General features: G+C 41.0%; 1 long non-coding RNA gene across 2 annotated transcripts in view; it reads right to left on the bottom strand.

Moving 5' to 3' along the window:
• The window catches only part of LOC117979627 (uncharacterized), a 36,082-nt gene extending 19,267 nt beyond the window's left edge, over positions 1 to 16,815 (bottom strand). For both annotated transcript variants that reach the window (XR_008624724.1, XR_004670509.2), the window contains exon 1: positions 13,583 to 16,815. This is a non-coding gene — a long non-coding RNA (uncharacterized LOC117979627). The remainder of the gene's footprint in view (positions 1 to 13,582) is intronic.
• Positions 16,816 to 17,277: the final 462 nt, after the last annotated feature.

Raw genomic sequence — 17,277 nt, 5'->3', positions numbered from 1 at the left:
AGAATTAAGGAGAAACTAGCATAGGTGAAGATGTAGCAGAAGAGGGTTCCCAGCAAAAGAAACAGTATGTATAAAGTTCTGGAAGAAAGAGAAAAGAAAGAAGAAAAGAACATTAGTGTGCCTGGATGATAGGAGGTGGGAAAGGTCAGGACAAAAGGGATGAGCCTAGACAGACTCGAAAGAAAAGTCTTGGATCTTAACAGCCAGTTCTTGGAGGACTTTGTAAGTCATAGTGAAGTATTTGGACTTCATCGTGCATGTAGAGTGGGACCATTAAAAGAGATTAAGCATGTTTTCACTTATAAATGAGAACTAAATGATGAGAACACATGGACACATAGAGGGTAACAATACATGCTGGGGCCTGTCAGAGGATGGAGGGTGGGAGGAGGGAGAGGATCAGGAAAAATAACTAATGGGTACTAGGCTTAATACTTGGGTGATGAAATAACCTGTACAGCAAACCCGCATGACACAAGTTTACCTATGTAACAAACCTGCACATGTACCCCTGAACTTAAAAGTTAAATTTAAAAAGATATTAAGTAAGAATTATGCAAGATTTAGAAAAATTTCTGGCTGCAATGCAGAAAGATGGGGAACATGCAAGGAGAGGCATTTTTGGAAACAACAGTGATATCATGGACTCTGTGACTATTTCCCCAGCAATGATTCTTCCCCCATCTCATCTTACAGTAGCCATGAAGTTTGGCAGGTTTGACCCCTCCCAGCTCCTAGGGTAGATTCTGACGGACTTAGAATAATTTCTCTTTACAAAGAGAGTAGTTAAAGAACGAGGTCTAAGCCAATCAGCCTATGGCATTTTTCTGTCTATGTGTGGCTTCAAGGATAACCCAATGAGTGTTTTGATTGGAATTTTGGGACACACATTCTGGACAGTGTGGTGTTGAGTCCATGAAATCTGAAGTTGCTGCAGCCTTTTCATCTCCATGAGAGCAGTCAGCCTCAGGAGGAGGTTGAATGTGGGGAGAAAGGAAGAAAGAGGAAATTTCAGAGAAATTGAACTAGAATTCTGATCAAACTATATCTGAGGCCAATATACCTCTGGTTTTTATGATTAGAGCTGGTATGAGTCAGATTTTCTGTTACTTACTTCTGAGAGAATTCTACCTGATATAAATAAAGGGGTCTACTTTGCAAGCTGATTTTGAAGTACCTGTGGGATATATAAGTGGTGCTGCCAATTGTTCATTTTTCTCTTTTTTTAAACTTTTATTTTAAGTTATGGGGTACATTGCAGGCTTGTCACATAGGTAAATGTGTGCCATGGGGATTTGTTGTACAAATTTTTTTATCACCTAGGTATTAAGCCTAGTATCCATTAGTTATTTTTCCTGTTCCTTTTCCTCCTCCCACCCTCCATCCTCCAATAGGCCTCAGTGTGTATTGTTCCCCTCTATGTATCCATGTGTTCTCATCATTTAGCTCCCACTTATAAGTGAGAACACATGGTATTTGGTTTTTTGTTCCTGTGTTAGTTTGCTGAGGATAATGGCCTCCAGCTCCATCCATGTCCCTGCATAGGGCACGATCTCATTCATTTTTATGGTTGCATAGTATTCCATGTTGTCTAGATACCACATTTTCTTTATCCAGTCTATCATTGGTGGGCATTTAGGCTGACTTCATGACTTTGCTATTGTGAATAGTGCTGCAATGAACATATGCATGCATGAACATTTTTCTAAGTCATAGAGTCAATATTTTTTAAACCAAGGTGTGTGCCATTTTTATATAAAGACTATTATAAAACTACTGGTGACAAATATTTTTGTCCAGTTTTCTGTTTTCTCTTTCGTGTTATTTATGATGGATGTTGATATTCAAATGCTCTTAATTTTCAGTTAGACAAATCTACTAATTGCTTCCTTTATGAATTCTTTTATGTTAAAATCAGGGACTTTGATATGCTCTAAGCTGTCCAGAGCTTGAGTGGACCCCAGTGGGAAGCTTATCATATTTCACACTTCTGACCACAGAGATTGGTCATGGGTAAGCACATGTACTGAGATGGCCCAAAGAGAGTCAATTTCAATTTCAGGACATTTGTGAGAGCTGTTGGGAAGCAGTCTCTCTCTCTCTCTCTCTCGCCCTCTCTCCTGGAGTTCCTCAACTGGTGAGATAAAAATATAATCTCATAAATATCTTGCTACCATTAGAGACAAAAGCAGAACCAAAAGATGGTGAAAGATGGTGAAAGCAATCCCAGTGACCTAGCTCAAGGACCTAGATCCCAACACACCCAGGCTTTGGCCTGTTCATTATGTAAGCCAGTAAAGTCCCTTTTTTACTTACTTCAATTTGATGAAGGATGCTTTTTTGTTTGTTGCAAGTTTTTATCACTTGCAACCTAAAGTATTGGGCAATGAAGAACATGGAACAGAATCTCACCCTGAGATAGTTATTTTAGAGACTAGGACTTCCCTAAACATCTCTTACTGGAAGTAACTTTGTCTAAATTGCACACACCTCCACCCACTAGAGAGGCTTTGCCTGCCTGACACATTCTCATACCTAATTCAGCTTGGCTCCCTGAAGGTCTCTGGTGACTGTCACTTGAAGAGGGATCAAGAAAAATAGCCAGACAGAGAACAGAAGGACCCGAAAGAGTTGAAGAAGCCCATTTTTCCTATTCACACCTTGGTCTTATTTCATCTTCTGACTCAATGTGCTGACTCTCCATCCAGATACACCTGGCTTTAGGTATCTGTTTTTCCCACTTTAGAAAAATCTCTTAATATCTCTCTCTGTCCCTTTAGCATTCTCAAAAGCAAATGCACAGCAGAGCCAAAAACACCTACTTCTGAAGGAATGTTGTGAGCATTAAATGAGGTAAATTATGTTATGCAAAAACATGCTTTAGCTTAGAACCTGCATTAGTCAGAGTTCTCCAAAGAACCAATAGGACATATACCTACTGGTGGTGGTGGTGGTGGTGGTGGTCGTGGTGGTGTTGTGTCTGTGTGTAAGAGAGAGACAGAGAGACTTTAAGGAGATGGCTCATGAGATTATGGGAAATGGCAAGTTCAAAATCTGCAGAGAGACTGGCAGGCTGAAGATCCAAGGAAGAGTTGATGTTGTAGTCTTGAATTATAAGACGGCAGCAGCAACACATCTCTGGGACACTGCCTTTGGGAGTCTCAGCACCTGTGTCTCTGAATCTCTTAACATCTGAAAATAGGAATGTTAAAAGTGAAATCTCCTGATATTAATTGGCAACCAGTTCAAAGAGTTATTTAAAATACTCTGAGGGCTAGTCTAATATCCAGCATCTATAAGTAAAAAACAAATTTACAAGAAGAAAACAAACAACCCCGTTAAAAAGTGGGCAAAGGACATGAACAGACACTTTTCTTTTTCTTTTTTTTTTCTGAGACGGAGTCTCGGTCTGTCACCCAGGCTGGAGTGCAGTGGCATGATCTCAGCTCACTGCAAGCTCTGCCTCCTGGGTTCACGCCATTCTCCTGCCTCAGCCTCCCAAGTAGCTGGGACTACAGGCGCCCGCCACTGTGCCCGGCTAATTTTTTTATATTTTTAGTAGAGACGGGGTTTCACCGTGTTAGCCATGATGGTCTCGATCTCCTGACCTTCTAATCCGCCCACCTCAGCCTCCCAAAGTGCTGGGATTACAGGCGTGAGCCACCGCGCCCTGCCCTATGAACAGTCACTTTTCAAAAGAAGATATACATGTGGCCCACAAACATATGAAAAAAACCTCAATATCACTGATCATTAGAGAAATGCAAATCAAAACCACAATGAGATACCATCTCACACCAGTCAGAATGGTGATTATTTAAAAATCAAAAAATAATGGATGCTGGCGAGGTTGTACAGAAAAAGGAAGGCTTATACATTGTTGGTGAGAATGTAAGTTAGTTCAACCATTGTGGAAAACAATGTGGCAATTCCTCAGAGCTAAAAATAGAAATACCATTTGACCCAGCAATCCCATTACTGGGTATATACCCAAAGGAATATAAATCATTCTACCATGAAGACACATGCATGCGTATGTTCATTGTAGCACTATTCACAACAGCAAAGGAATCAACCTAAATGTCCATTGAAGGTAGACTGGATAAAGAAAATGTGGTGCATATATGCCATCGAATACTATGAACTATAAAGAGAGCATGTCCTTTGCAGGAACATGGGTGGAGCTGGAGACCATTAGCCCCAGCAAACCAATGCAGGAACAGAAAACCAAATACCACATGTACTCACTTATAAGTGGGAGCGAAATGATGAGAATACATGGATACATAGAGGGGAACAACACACACTGGGGCCACCTGAGGGTGAAGGGTGGGAGGAGGGAGAGGATCAGGAAAAATAACTAATGGATACTAGGCTTAATGCCCGGGTGATGAAATAATCCGTACAACAAACCCCCATGACACATGTACCCGTGACTTATACGACAAACCTGCACATGTACCTCTGAACTTAAAATAAAAGTTAAATAAAAATAAATAAGTAAAGAAATAAAATACTATGAGGGCTAAAGAAAACCCACACATTTTCACATAATCCTGCCCAATGTTTGAGAGAAAATAAAACCCGCTCTCCCATGACTAACTTGACACATAGATGATCAATCCAGCCAAAAATCAGGGAAGCAAGAATTGCTACATTTGCCTATTCCTTGAGTACAAGATATGAGGATGATCTTCTCTGGAAAACTCAGAGGCAGAAAACATAGGGACCTGCTCACTGTCCCCATCAGAGATACATTAAGATCTCCTGCTCCTCTACCCCCAACCACTCTGGGAACCCCTCGCACCCCACCTGCCCTCATCCCTTGACTCATAAAATCTCCTAGCAGCTGGGCAGTTAAGAGAGAGCTGAGAACTAGAGGATGTACCTGAAACTCCCTTAAAGTACCCACAGGACTCCAGCTATCTCTGCTTTCCATTTAAGACTTCAGCAGCTTATGTGAGCACTTGCTTTGTTGAGAAATCTATTCCTAGAAAAGCAAGGAAAATAAATAAACTTTCAAAGTAATATCAGAATCCCACACACTGGGGCCTATAGGAGGGAGAAAGGTGGGAAGAGGGAGAGAATCAAGAAAAATAACTAATGGGTACTAGGCTTAATACCTGGGTGATGAAATAATCTGTATAACAACCCCCATGACACACACCCTTTTCCAGAATAAGGCCCAGAGAGGTTAAGGGACTCGCCCAAAGTCACACACAAGGTCTTCCTATACCCTTCCCCAAACCCTAAAGATAGTGATGGAATGTTCCAGAAATAGTCCCTCACCTCTCCCCTTTCTAATGGGATCTATGAGCTGACACCTAATGATATGATTTAACAAGCAAAATATAGGTTAATATTTTGAATTATTAACATACGCTTCTTTCTTCCTGTATTTTCTCCTTCTTCTCTCCCCATATGAGCAGGTAGCATGGACAGGACAGAAAAGAAATATCCTAGAAGGCTGGCTGCTATAATAATATTCACAAATACTATTATTATAATTAGACTATAGTTTAAATCCTTAGGAGAAAGGACTTGCAACATCTTGACAAAGGCAGGCAAAGGAAATGCTTTCGTTGCCTCTAAGGAGACTTCCCACGGTTGGACCTGATCTGACACTTCTGTATGTGTTTCTGTCTCCCCATCTGACTCTGAGCTCCATGAGACCCGGACTTGGTCTTTTTTATCCACTGCTCTGTCCCCAGCATCCAGAATAGTGCCTGATGCAAAGCTGATACTCAATAAATATTTGTTGAATGAATTAATATATGAGGAGGAGGCAAGAGAGAGGAAGAAGGAGATTGAGAAAGGAGAGACTTCAGAGCCTTGGAGAAGGAGCCAAGAAGCTGTCCTCCAGAATGAGCTGGTGGGTGAGTCTGACAAATGGCCACAGGAATGTTATTGGTGCTCAGTCACCTTCTGTGATTTTCAGGGTTCCACTGGGGAGGATCCTACTATCACCCACACCAGGGACTTCCAGCTGTTCCCTCCACCAGCCTTCACAAGGACTTCATTAGTGTCTGCCCCTTACAGATCACCCAACAACATTGACGCCCTCAGGGATCCACTCAATCCTGGTCTAAATTCACCACATGGACATTCCACACCACAGCACCTCAGGACAACCCTAAACCCAAGAACAGAGGAGTGGGGCCCTGGAAAATGTCTTGTCAGGCTCCTTAGAAGCAGAAGCTGAGACAGGGTTCAGGTGCAGGTGATTTGGGATCAGGGATGCTCTCAGGAGAAACTCCGGAGGGAGGGAGGGAAGCAGGATGGGGCAGGGGAAGAAGTTAAGCAAGGATCTGGGGCCGGCTGATGTCAAGGCTCAGCTGGATGCCTCAGAGAGCTCTGGGCTATAGACAGCACCCAGTCTGTCTTTCTCTAGGCCAGAGGGCTAGAATGTCATTGGTTATGGGCAGAGGAGGCATACCTCCAAGGCACCAGTGGGGCAGTGCTCTATCCTCCAGAAAGCAAGCCTCCAGAGAAGGTCCCTGGTATGAGCCTTTGGCAGCAGCTCTAGCTGCTAAAATGGAGGTCAGGAATCTGGGCAGGGTAGCCCCTGCTGCAGGAAGGAACCCTCCTTCAGGTACTCAGAGATGAGCACTGGAGCGGCTTTTGAGACCACCTGTATTGGTTTCCTACAGCTGTCATGACACAGTACCACAAACTGTAGGCTTAACACAACAGAACTTTATTCTCTCACAGTCCTGGAGGCGGGAAGTCTGAAATCAAGATATCTGCAGGATTGGTTCCTTCTTGGAGCTCTGAGGGAGAGACGATCTGTTCCGCACCTCTCTCCTAGCGTCTGGTGGATGTTGGCAACCCTTGCCTTTTCTTTGCTGGCAGACACGTCACTCCAGTCTCTGCCTCCGTTGTCACATGGTGTCCTCCCTGTGTGCCTGTGTTTCTGTGTCTTCACATGCGTCTTCATAAGGACACCAGTCATCAGATGTAGGGCCATGCTAATCCAGTGTGACCTCATTTAACTTAATTGTATCTGGAAAGACTCTGTGTCTAAAGTCACATTCACAGGTACCAGGGGCTAGGACTTGAATATATTTTTGGGGGGAGTACAATTTAACCCTCAACACTCCTGAGCTGGGAGAGCCCTGAACAGAGCCAGTGGGTAATGATGCGAAGTATGGCGGAGGCGGCTTATGGCCTCACACTTCTGGGTGTCGCTCGGCAGGATCTCTCTGGGCTTCCCAACATTTCCACCAGATTCTCCAAGGCAGAAACCACCAAATTGGTGCCTGCAGAAGGAAGGTGTTCTGTTTACTGCAGGACTTAATCTCAGGCTGTGCCCAGCAACCTCAGAGAGTCATGGTGGAGCCATAAAAAGTTCTTTTTCTGAATGAAGGAGGCAAAAATTTAAAAAGTGACACACTAACTGAGCGCCAACTATCTCCTCAAATGTTCACACATAGAATCTATGGCCAGACAACCAAGAAACTGGTTTCAGAGGGTGCCCCTGGCAAGAGCACAGGGTAGCTGGGGACAGGGATGGGAGGAGGATTAATTTTCAGCCTGGATTATTTTTGTAGTCTTGGAATTTTTTATTATGAATATGTATTTTCTTTTCAATAAAGAAACAAATTGAGAAAATCATCTATTTATTTTAAATGGGGTTTTAAAAATTTCCTATAACAGTAAGACTCTAAGTGTTAAAGTTTCTTCTAGATTGAATATTATTACAATTATTTATGGGTGAATGTTGAATCAAAATAACATATTTTGATAAATAGTAAACATAAAAAATAAAATTCCAATGAATATGCATCTCATTGAGATGAAACTTGTGGTTTTTCCTAATTAGTTCGTGTTTCCATAGGTGAATATAACTTATTAACAGAATAAGACAGAATTTGGCATCAATTCTAATTCTTTTTAACTATAATAATAAATAGATGGTAACGGAAGGACTTTCTTTTTTCTTTCTTTCTTTTTTTTTTTTTTTAGTGACAGGGTCTCACTCTGTTACCCAGACTGGAGTGCAAATGGCACCATCACAACTCACTGCAGCCTCAACTTCCCAGGCTCAAGCAATTCTCCCGCTTCAGCTTCCCGAGTAGCTGGGACTATAGGTGTGTGCCACTACACTCAGTTGATTTTTTAAAATTTCATTTTTTTTAAAGAGACACAGTCTCCCTATGTTGCCCAGGCTGGTCTCAAACTCCTAGGCGCAGGAAATTCTCCTGCCTTGGCCTGCCAAAGTGCTGGGATTATAGGTGTGAGCAACTGTGCCCAGCTGGGTTATCTTTTAATAGCAATGACACTCAATTTTTTTAATGCTTTCCAAGTGAAACGCTAAAAATCATATGGAAAATTTGCCATCATCAAAGTGTATTTTAATTAATTATGTGTCAACTGTAACTCTTTTAACTCCTTCATGTTTGCTGAAAACACACACATACAAAAACACACATTTGTTGAAAACGCACAAAAGTTGATTCCCCTCTAAAGACGGGGAACAATTATATAAAATCTCTTTATACTCTTTCCTTTTTAAAAATGTGTTTTCTTTTTTAAAAAAATTATTAATAGAGATGAGGTCTCACTATGTTGCCCAGGCTGGTCTCGAACTCCTGGGCTCAAGCAATCTGCCCCCTCAGCCTCCCAAAGTGCTGGGATTACAGGCATTAGCCACCGCTCCTGGCCTCATACTCCTTCTTAACCCTTGAAGATGATTATGGATTTTATGTAAACAGTTCCTTATCTTTCCTCCCAGGATCTGTGACCATTTCAGCCACTTCCTCACCATTCCAAGGCCTGCCCCACTTTCCCTATTGACAGCCACATTGCTAATAACAAGCGCTTTAATTTCATCACCATTTGATGTCCACTATGACCCCAGCTCTCTCTTCTTGCCCGTTCTTAATTTCTTCCCTGGGGCAAGTGATGTTTTTAGTGCTCCAAATTTTAATGCCCTGAAGTCATCTATGACACTAATCCTTAAATGTCAACTTTCTCTAATTTATCAGTTATAATTGAAGTCTTTTTTCCTAGGTAATTTTTCCTAGACTTCCAGCTAGGAGTCTTTGCACCCAGAAGCAAGGACGCCTCATCCAGGTCGCCACCCTAATGCAGAAGGGGAGGGGCAAACAGCAGCTCCCTGGGTGTGATCTTCTCACCTCTAAGCTGAAGGAGACACCCACTTGCTGCTGGGGTCTCAGCAGATCTGCTGCTGTTAGCAGGAAATAGAACCACTCCCTTTCTCGGCTCCTTTTCAAAGAAATGCAAACCTAGACATTTCAAGACAGAGGGCATTGCCCTGTAGTATCACTGAGTTATCTCTCAGTACCCCCTAAAGGTTGACAGTTTTTCCATTTGTTTTTGCTCACTTTCTCCAGCATGAGTTCTGTGGTCCTTGCCCACCCATCACTCCCCTGCCATAAATTACAACTCTTGCCTATAGAGAGAATACTCTGAGAACACAGGCGTCCCACCTTCCTCCCTTCACGACCCCCTCCTCGCAGACAACGCTCCGCCCCTTCCCCAAATCATGGACCAGAGTTTTCTGCCTCAACTTGATATCCCTTCCATCTGGCCAGTGCGATGGGGTAAAATAAGCATTTATTTTACATATCGTTTATTTGGATCCCACACAGTTAGACTGAAGCCTGGAGTAAGAGCTATTAGGTTGGTGCAAAAGTAATTGCCATTACTTTTAATGGCAAAAGCTGCAATTACTTTTGCACCAACCTAATAGTAAAAGACTGCCTTTAGGGAGTTCACCATTACTGGCAAAACCAACATGAAAAATGACCCTTAGATCTAGTGTGGCAAGTGTTCCATCAGAGTAAGCACAGCCCAGGGGAGGAGACCTCTGGCCTCAATGGGAGGAGGACCTTATGCAGGAGAAGAAGGGATATCTGTTTTGAGGAGCTGACCCAAGAGGTAAATTGCAAAGGCTGAGCAGAAGTTGGATAGGAAAGTAAAAGGGGCATCTGAGTCACAGGGAATAGCCTTAGCCTCTCTAAGCTGGGGGGTTAGGGGGAACCTCAGAATTGGGACATAGTTCCCGCACATGGCAACACCGAGGGAAATTAACAGAGGAGATGTGTAAGATAAATCAAGGTGGGCAAAGGAGACAGAAAGCCTTTTAGCATGAAGTCTAAAAATTACACTAGTGCTAGCTGGGAGGATTATGAACAATATATGAATCCTGTTGAGTAGTAGCAGCAGCAGACCAATCCAAACAGTGAAAGAGTACAAATTTTAAAGATAAAAGGGTAGAATTCCGAAAAAGAAAACCTTCCTGCCCTCCTTTACCCTCACTAAAGCCTCTTCCTTACCCAAATGGTCTAGAAAGAGCAAGAGGGTAAGGAGCTATGATGAGACTAGCCAAAGGCTGTGCCAGTTTCCAAAGATGGAAGAGGAGGCTGAAGGCTTGAAATTTTTAGAAAAATAGTCCTGATCCAGAAAAAGAGGGAATCTGGGTACTTTAGGGTGAGAATTTAAAAGAACAAAACCTTGGAAGATGAGGAGAAGGTAGCCAAGTGAAGAAAGGAGAGGTGGTCTGTACCATCTGCACCAGTCAAGAGACCATCCACATGGTAAAGTCACCCATGCCCTGGGTTCTTGCAATCTCCCAGGATATAAATCAAAAGAGACTAGCAGGTATAGCAGCAAAGAGAAAATTATATTAGCTCGTGCACAAGGGAGCTGGCACTAAGAAAGGAAAAGGAATAGGCTGCTCCCCAAGGGCAATATGTGGGTTAGTATTATAGGGTCTTTCTATAGGGAAGAGTTACGTCAGGGCACATATAGGAGAGGTTTTTCTAGTGCTTGCACAGTGGCTCAACACACTTCTTTATACATCATATGTAGCATTAGCATTTTAAATCGCCACCCCTGGGCATGATTTTTAGCATTAAAATGAGGAAGGGGTAACTATAGGTTGGAGTTTAAGACTAACTGCACACGTGGGGCTCTGAGGAAGCCTCCAGCTCCCTGAAATAGAAACACCTAACAGCTTCTTGAGTCTTTTGTTACTGATTGGCTGAACGTTAGATAAGCTAGAGCTTAAGCAAAGGGCTTTTATTCCCCTCCAAAACCATCTTAAAATAGGGAACCAACCAGCCTGCCAACCAGCATGCCTGTCAGACATGAAGGTCTGACAAGTGGGATCAGGAGAAATTAAACCAAGAGCACAATTCCTACTTTGTGTGGTTTTCATTCTATCTCTGGAAATCCAAAATAAAAAATGAACAATACTGTGCGTGTTCTTTTGGCAGAAGCAGGAAAGCAGCCCATCCAAACACACCTCACCATTCCTTGGCTCAAACCTGCAGTCCAACACGAAGTCCATGCCTTTGTCTGCCCTCCAAGTCCATGCTCTTTCCACTGTACCTGCTCTAGCATCTTCTAGAGGTGAGCAACTTTTTTCTGTGGTAATCCATTGAAAGACAGTTTTAAAACACCTCCTGTGTGTCAGGCATGGTGCAAAGTGCTAGTTACCAAGATAAAACAGGTGTAGTTCCTCTCCTCAGAAGGCTTAATGGGAGAGATATTAGAAAGCTGGAAGAAATTGATTGCAATACAGACAGAATCACCAGTGTAAATAATAGAGGTAAGCCAAATGGTCCACATAGGAAGGCTGGTTAGGTTGGAGGAGGGGCAGAGTGGTCTAGCAGAGCTGCACCGAAGAGGAGGTCCTCTTTCTGTTTCTGGAACATGATAAACCCATTTCCAACTGACAGTGCCCCCCACATATTTACCTAGTTTACTTTTTGCTTCATACAGGTTTGTGATCAAAGGTTATCTGCTCAGAAAAACCATCTGTGTAAAATAACTCTTCTATCACATTCTTTATTCTCTTTTCTTCTTTCTTTTTTCTTCGCTAAACTCAATTAATTGCAATCTCTGCCTTCACACACATTACTAGATGAATTGTCCTTTCTTCTACTTATAGCTAACCCTGTATGCTTGATGTCACCCCTCTTGCCTCTTCCTCAAGGACATCTTACCAGCATTGCTCTCCTCCTTCCCTACATTATTATTTTTCCTACTGTTCCCATAAGCATGCAAACTTTATCTTTGCATTATCTTTATATAAATCCTGGACATATAAAACAAACGTAAGAAACTCTGGAAGTTGGAGAGAATAAGGCAGACTAGCTAGAAATCTCAGGACCCGAGGGAGGACATGGCAGTGAGTCCTCTGGTTTTTTCATTTTGCTTCATATATCCTGGCTCAGAGCTGAAAAAGCTGAAAATCCAAAAACGCTAATGGGCACAGACAAAACAAAATTTTTTTAAGCTCAATAAAAGACTTTTGTCTCCAGCCAAAGGAACAGGAAAGGGACAGCCTAGCAAGACAGAAAACTTTTAGACAACTGCTCTACTCCAGCCAAACACCACAGAAAACACAGAGATCTCACCCCAACTCATGCCAACAAATGCAGAGTGGGGACTCCACACTTTGACCTTCCTGCAGCTGTAACAAGCCCTCCCCTCCAATTCCCACCCTGTGTGGTGTTAGTAGAGACTCCGTGAGGCCCTGAACTTTCACTCATGCCAGGCAATAATGAGGCACCCCTCCAACTCTCCACTGCAGTAACATCAGAGGAGGCCTGCTGAAGAGTCAGGACTTTTACCACTGATTAGTGATAATGAAGGCCACGTGGAGAGTAGTAACAAAGCACTCCTACCCCTTTCAGCCAAGGAGGTATCAGTGGAGGCCTAGTGGGAGCCAGAAACCCCATACCCACCCAACAGTAGTAAGGAGCTTCCCTCCTCAGACGTCAAAAAAGGCCAAGTGGAGAACCTGGACTTCTACCTTCACCTGCAGTAATAAGGCAGCACCACCCCTTCCCCTAAGGGACTGGTGTCAAAAAAAAGCCAGCTAAAATAGCAAGTTGAAATAAGACCAGAGTCTCATAATATAGTAGCCAAAATATACAGATTTCGATAGAAAATCATTAATCATACCAAGAACCAGGAAAATCTCGAATTGAATTTAAAAAGACTATCAACAGATGACAGCACTGAGATGTCAAAAATGTTAGAATTATCTGACAAAGATTTCAAAACAACCATCATAAAGATGCTTCAACAGCAATTACAAACATGCTCAAAACAAATGAAAAAATGGAAGGTCTTAGTAAGAAAACACAAAGTCTCATTAAGTAGATAATAGATATTAAAAAGAACTAAAAAATGTGATAACCAAAATTTTAAAACTCAGTGGATGGGCTCAACACCAGAATGGAGGGGACAAAGGAAAGAATCAGTGAACTTGAAGGTAGAACAACAGAGAGAAAATAGACTGGAAAAAAATAATAAACAGAATCCCAAGGATATCAGGATTATAATTAGAGAACCTGCATTAATGTCAGTGGCACCCTGGAAGGATAGAAGAATAAAGGCAAGCCTGAAAAAGTACTCAAAGAAATAATGGTTGAAAACTTCTCAAATTTGGCAAAAGACATAAATCTACAGATTTAAGAAGCTGAATAAAGCCAAAATGGAAAATTTAAGCAAAATTCACACCTGAATATATAATAGTAAAACTTCTGAAAACTAAAGACGAAGAGAAGATCTCAAAAGCAGCAAAAGAGAAATCACAACTTACATGCAAGGGAAAAATAATCCAAATAACAGTGGATTTCTCATCGTAAACCAGAAAGGCCTGAAGGAAGTTCTTTCAGCATTTTTCAAGTGCTTTTTTCAGTTCTTTCAAGTGCAGAGAAGAAAAGGAACTGTCATATCTAGAATCCTATATCCATTGAAAGTATCCTTCAGAAATGGAGGGGAAATCAAGACATTCTCAAATAAGGGTAACCTAAGAGAATATGTTGACTTCAGACTTGCCTTGAAGAATGACTAAAGGAAGTTCTCTAAACAGAAAAGAAACAATAAAAGAAGGAACTTTGGAATGTCAGGATGGAAGAAAGAGCATAGTAGGAAAAATATGCGTGAAAATAATACCTTTTCCTTAAACTATGTTTGATAATTGAAACAAAATTATAACACCGTCTCATGTGATTCCACATGTATATAAAATAAATATTTAAGAAAATTAGGCTGGGCGCGGTAGCTCATGCCTGTAATCCCAGCATTTTGGGAGGCCAAGGCGGGTGGATCATGAGGTCAGGAGATTGAGACCATCCTGGCTAACGTGGTGAAACCCCGTCTCTACTAAAAACACAAAAAATTAGCCGGGCTTGGTGGCGGGCACCTGTATTCCAAGCTATTCGGGAGGCTGAGGCAGAAGAATGGCATGAACCCGGGAGGCAGAGCTTGCAGTGAGCCGAGATCATGCCACTGCACTCCAGCCTGGGCAATAGAGTGAGATTCCGTCTCAAAAAAAAAAAAAAAAAAAGAAAAGATAAGAAAATTAAATTATAAGTGAGGGAAGGCAAAGAGATGTAAAGGGAGCAAGGTCTCTATATTTCATTCAAACTCATAAAATGTCAACATCAGTAGATTGTGATAGTAGATATACATAAGGTAACACCTAAAGCAATCACTAAAAAATACTATACAAAAATAAGCTCAAAAACATTATAGATAAATCAAAACTGCTTTCTAAAAAATGTTCAAGTAACCCATAGGAGACAGCAAAAGAAAACAGATAAAGAAGAAAAGAAAAACAAAAGATAAAATAGCAGCCTTAAGCCCTGATATATGTATAATTGCATTAAATGTGATGGTCTAAATACATGAATTAAAATACAGAGCTTGGCAGAAGACATTTAAAACATAACCAAATTATAAACTCTCTACAAAAACCTCACTTTAAATATAACCTAAATCTCACACCTTACACAAAGATCAACTTAAAATGATCACAAACCTAAATGTAAAATGTAAAACTATAAAACTTCTAGGAAAATAAAACCCATAAAAATAAATAAATAAGAGGAAAAAAGCCTAGTAAAATATCTTCAGGACTAGAGCTAGACAAAGAGTTCTCAGACTTGACATAAAAATTACAACCCATAAAATTAAAAAATTGATAAATTTGACATTACCAAAGTTAAAAAATGCTTTCCATGCAAAAGACTCTTTTAGGAGGATAAAAAGACAAGCTACAGAGCGAGAAAATATTTGCAAACCATATATCCAACAAAAGACTAATATCAAGAATATATTTCTTCAAACTGTCAAAATTAAACAGTAAATAAAGCAAACAATCCAATTAGAAAACGGGTAAAAGACATGAAGAAACATTTCACCGAAGAGATGTACAGAAGGCAAATAAGCACATGAAAAGATGTTCTACATTGTTAGCCATTAGGAACACGCAGATTAAAACCATACTGAGGTATCACAGGAACTAAAAAGCTAGCTATAACTAAAACTATCTAAACTATAGACTAAAAAACTATCAATAACTAAAAAAAAAAAATAGTGACATCACCAATGCTGGCGAGGATGTAGAGAAACTAGGTCATTGATACATTACTGGTGCTACAGACACTCTGGAAAACAGTTGCAGATTCTTTAAAACTAAACATGCAACTACCATATGTTCCAGTAATTGTACTTCAGGGAATTTATCCCAGAGAAATGAAAGCTTATGTTCTCACAAGAAAGCCTGTACACAAATGTTTATAGCAGTTTTATTTATAATAACCCAAAACTAAAAATGACTCAGATATTCTTCAACAGATGAATGGTCAAACTGTGGTATGTCAGTACCATGGAATACTGCTCATAAATAAAAACAAATGAACTATTAATACATGGAGCAACCTGGATGAATCTCCAGAGAATTATTCTGAGTTTTTTTAAAGCTATCCCAAATGGTACATACTCTATGATTCTATTTATATAATATTCCTGAAATGACAAAATTATAGAAATGAGTAAGAGGTTAGTGGTTGTTGGGGGCTAGGGAGGGGGGTGTGTCTCTTGAAGGGCAACGTGAGAGGTCCTTGCAGTGGTGAAAATGTTTTGTATTTTGACACTATGAATGTCAATATCCTGGTTGTGGTATTGTACCATAGTTTACAAGCTGTTACCATTTGGGGAAACTGGGTAAAAGGAACATGGGATGTCTTTGTGTTATTTCTCACAGTTGTATGTGAATCCACTATTACCTCCAAGTAAAAACTTTAATCCAAATAAAAACTTTAATTAAAAAATAATAAAAAAAGAAAACTTACAGAAAAAATTATAAAGAATTAACTTTTAAAATGCCTGTCGATACCACTTCCCCTTTTATACCACAGCTCAATTTCTCTGTTCTCCTTCACAGAGCAAGTCTTCAAAAAAGAAGTTTTCTTCTCTGCTTACCGACTCCAATTCCTCTCCTTCCAGTCTTTCTTAAATGTGCTCCAATCAAACTTTTGTCCACATTGTTTCACCATAATAGCTCTGGCCAAAGTCAGCTCTGGCCAAGGTCATTTACCACATTGCTAACTCCTATAGTCAATCCTATTTCTCATCTTACTCAACTTATAAACAGCATTTTACACATTTGGCACAACTGATCAATTCCCTCTTCCTCCTCTCTTGGTTTTCCTCTTACTTTGCTGGATCTCTTTCTCAGTCTTCCTTTCTGGCTCATCTCCCCACCTGTTAATGTTTTAGCATCTCAAGACTCACTTCTTCATCCTTCCGTTGTTCTATCTATATTTGCTCCCTAGGTGCTCAGCCAGGCTCATGGATTTAAATATAATCCATTTCTGATGACCATGAAATTTATATTTTCCACCTGGGCATCTTCCCGAACTATAGATTGTATGTCAAGTGGTTTCCCTAACATCTTCCTCTAGTTGTGTGTTAATAAATGTCTCAGAGTTACATGAGTAAGTCTGACCTCCTGACTTCCACCCAAAACATCTCCTTCTCAGTGTTCCCTCTTGGCTTATGGCATTTTGATACATTTAATTGCCCAGATGTGTAATCTTGGATCATCCTGGACTCCTCTCCACCTCCTTACATTTAATCCATCAGCAAATCTTGCCCACTCTACCATCAAAATATGTCAAGAATCCAATACTATATCATGACCCTCAGCCAAGAGTAATTGAAAGCCACAAAGGATTTGGTGTGAACTCAATGGGCCTCCTTCCTCCTTGTGGGTAACTGGACTTCCATCCTCCCGGACAGGGGTCTGTCTGAATCACAGGCAGATTCTCTTCTGGATTGCCTGTCATCCAACCTGGGCCAACTGCGCAGCAAAGGGTCCTGTCTTCCCAAAGAAATGTACTCAGCTGCTAGAACTAAATCTGCCTGTGGTTGTATTTGCTACAACCTGGGGAGATCTAGTCTGTGAATGAAGGTGATTTAGAAGAAAGCAGAGCAAAGGAATGAAGA

Source organism: Pan paniscus, chromosome 2 (genome assembly GCF_029289425.2).
Source record: "Pan paniscus chromosome 2, NHGRI_mPanPan1-v2.0_pri, whole genome shotgun sequence".
Classification (NCBI taxonomy): domain Eukaryota; kingdom Metazoa; phylum Chordata; class Mammalia; order Primates; family Hominidae; genus Pan; species Pan paniscus.
Note: the sequence above shows the minus strand (reverse complement) of the source record. Positions and strands in the feature narration are given on the sequence as shown.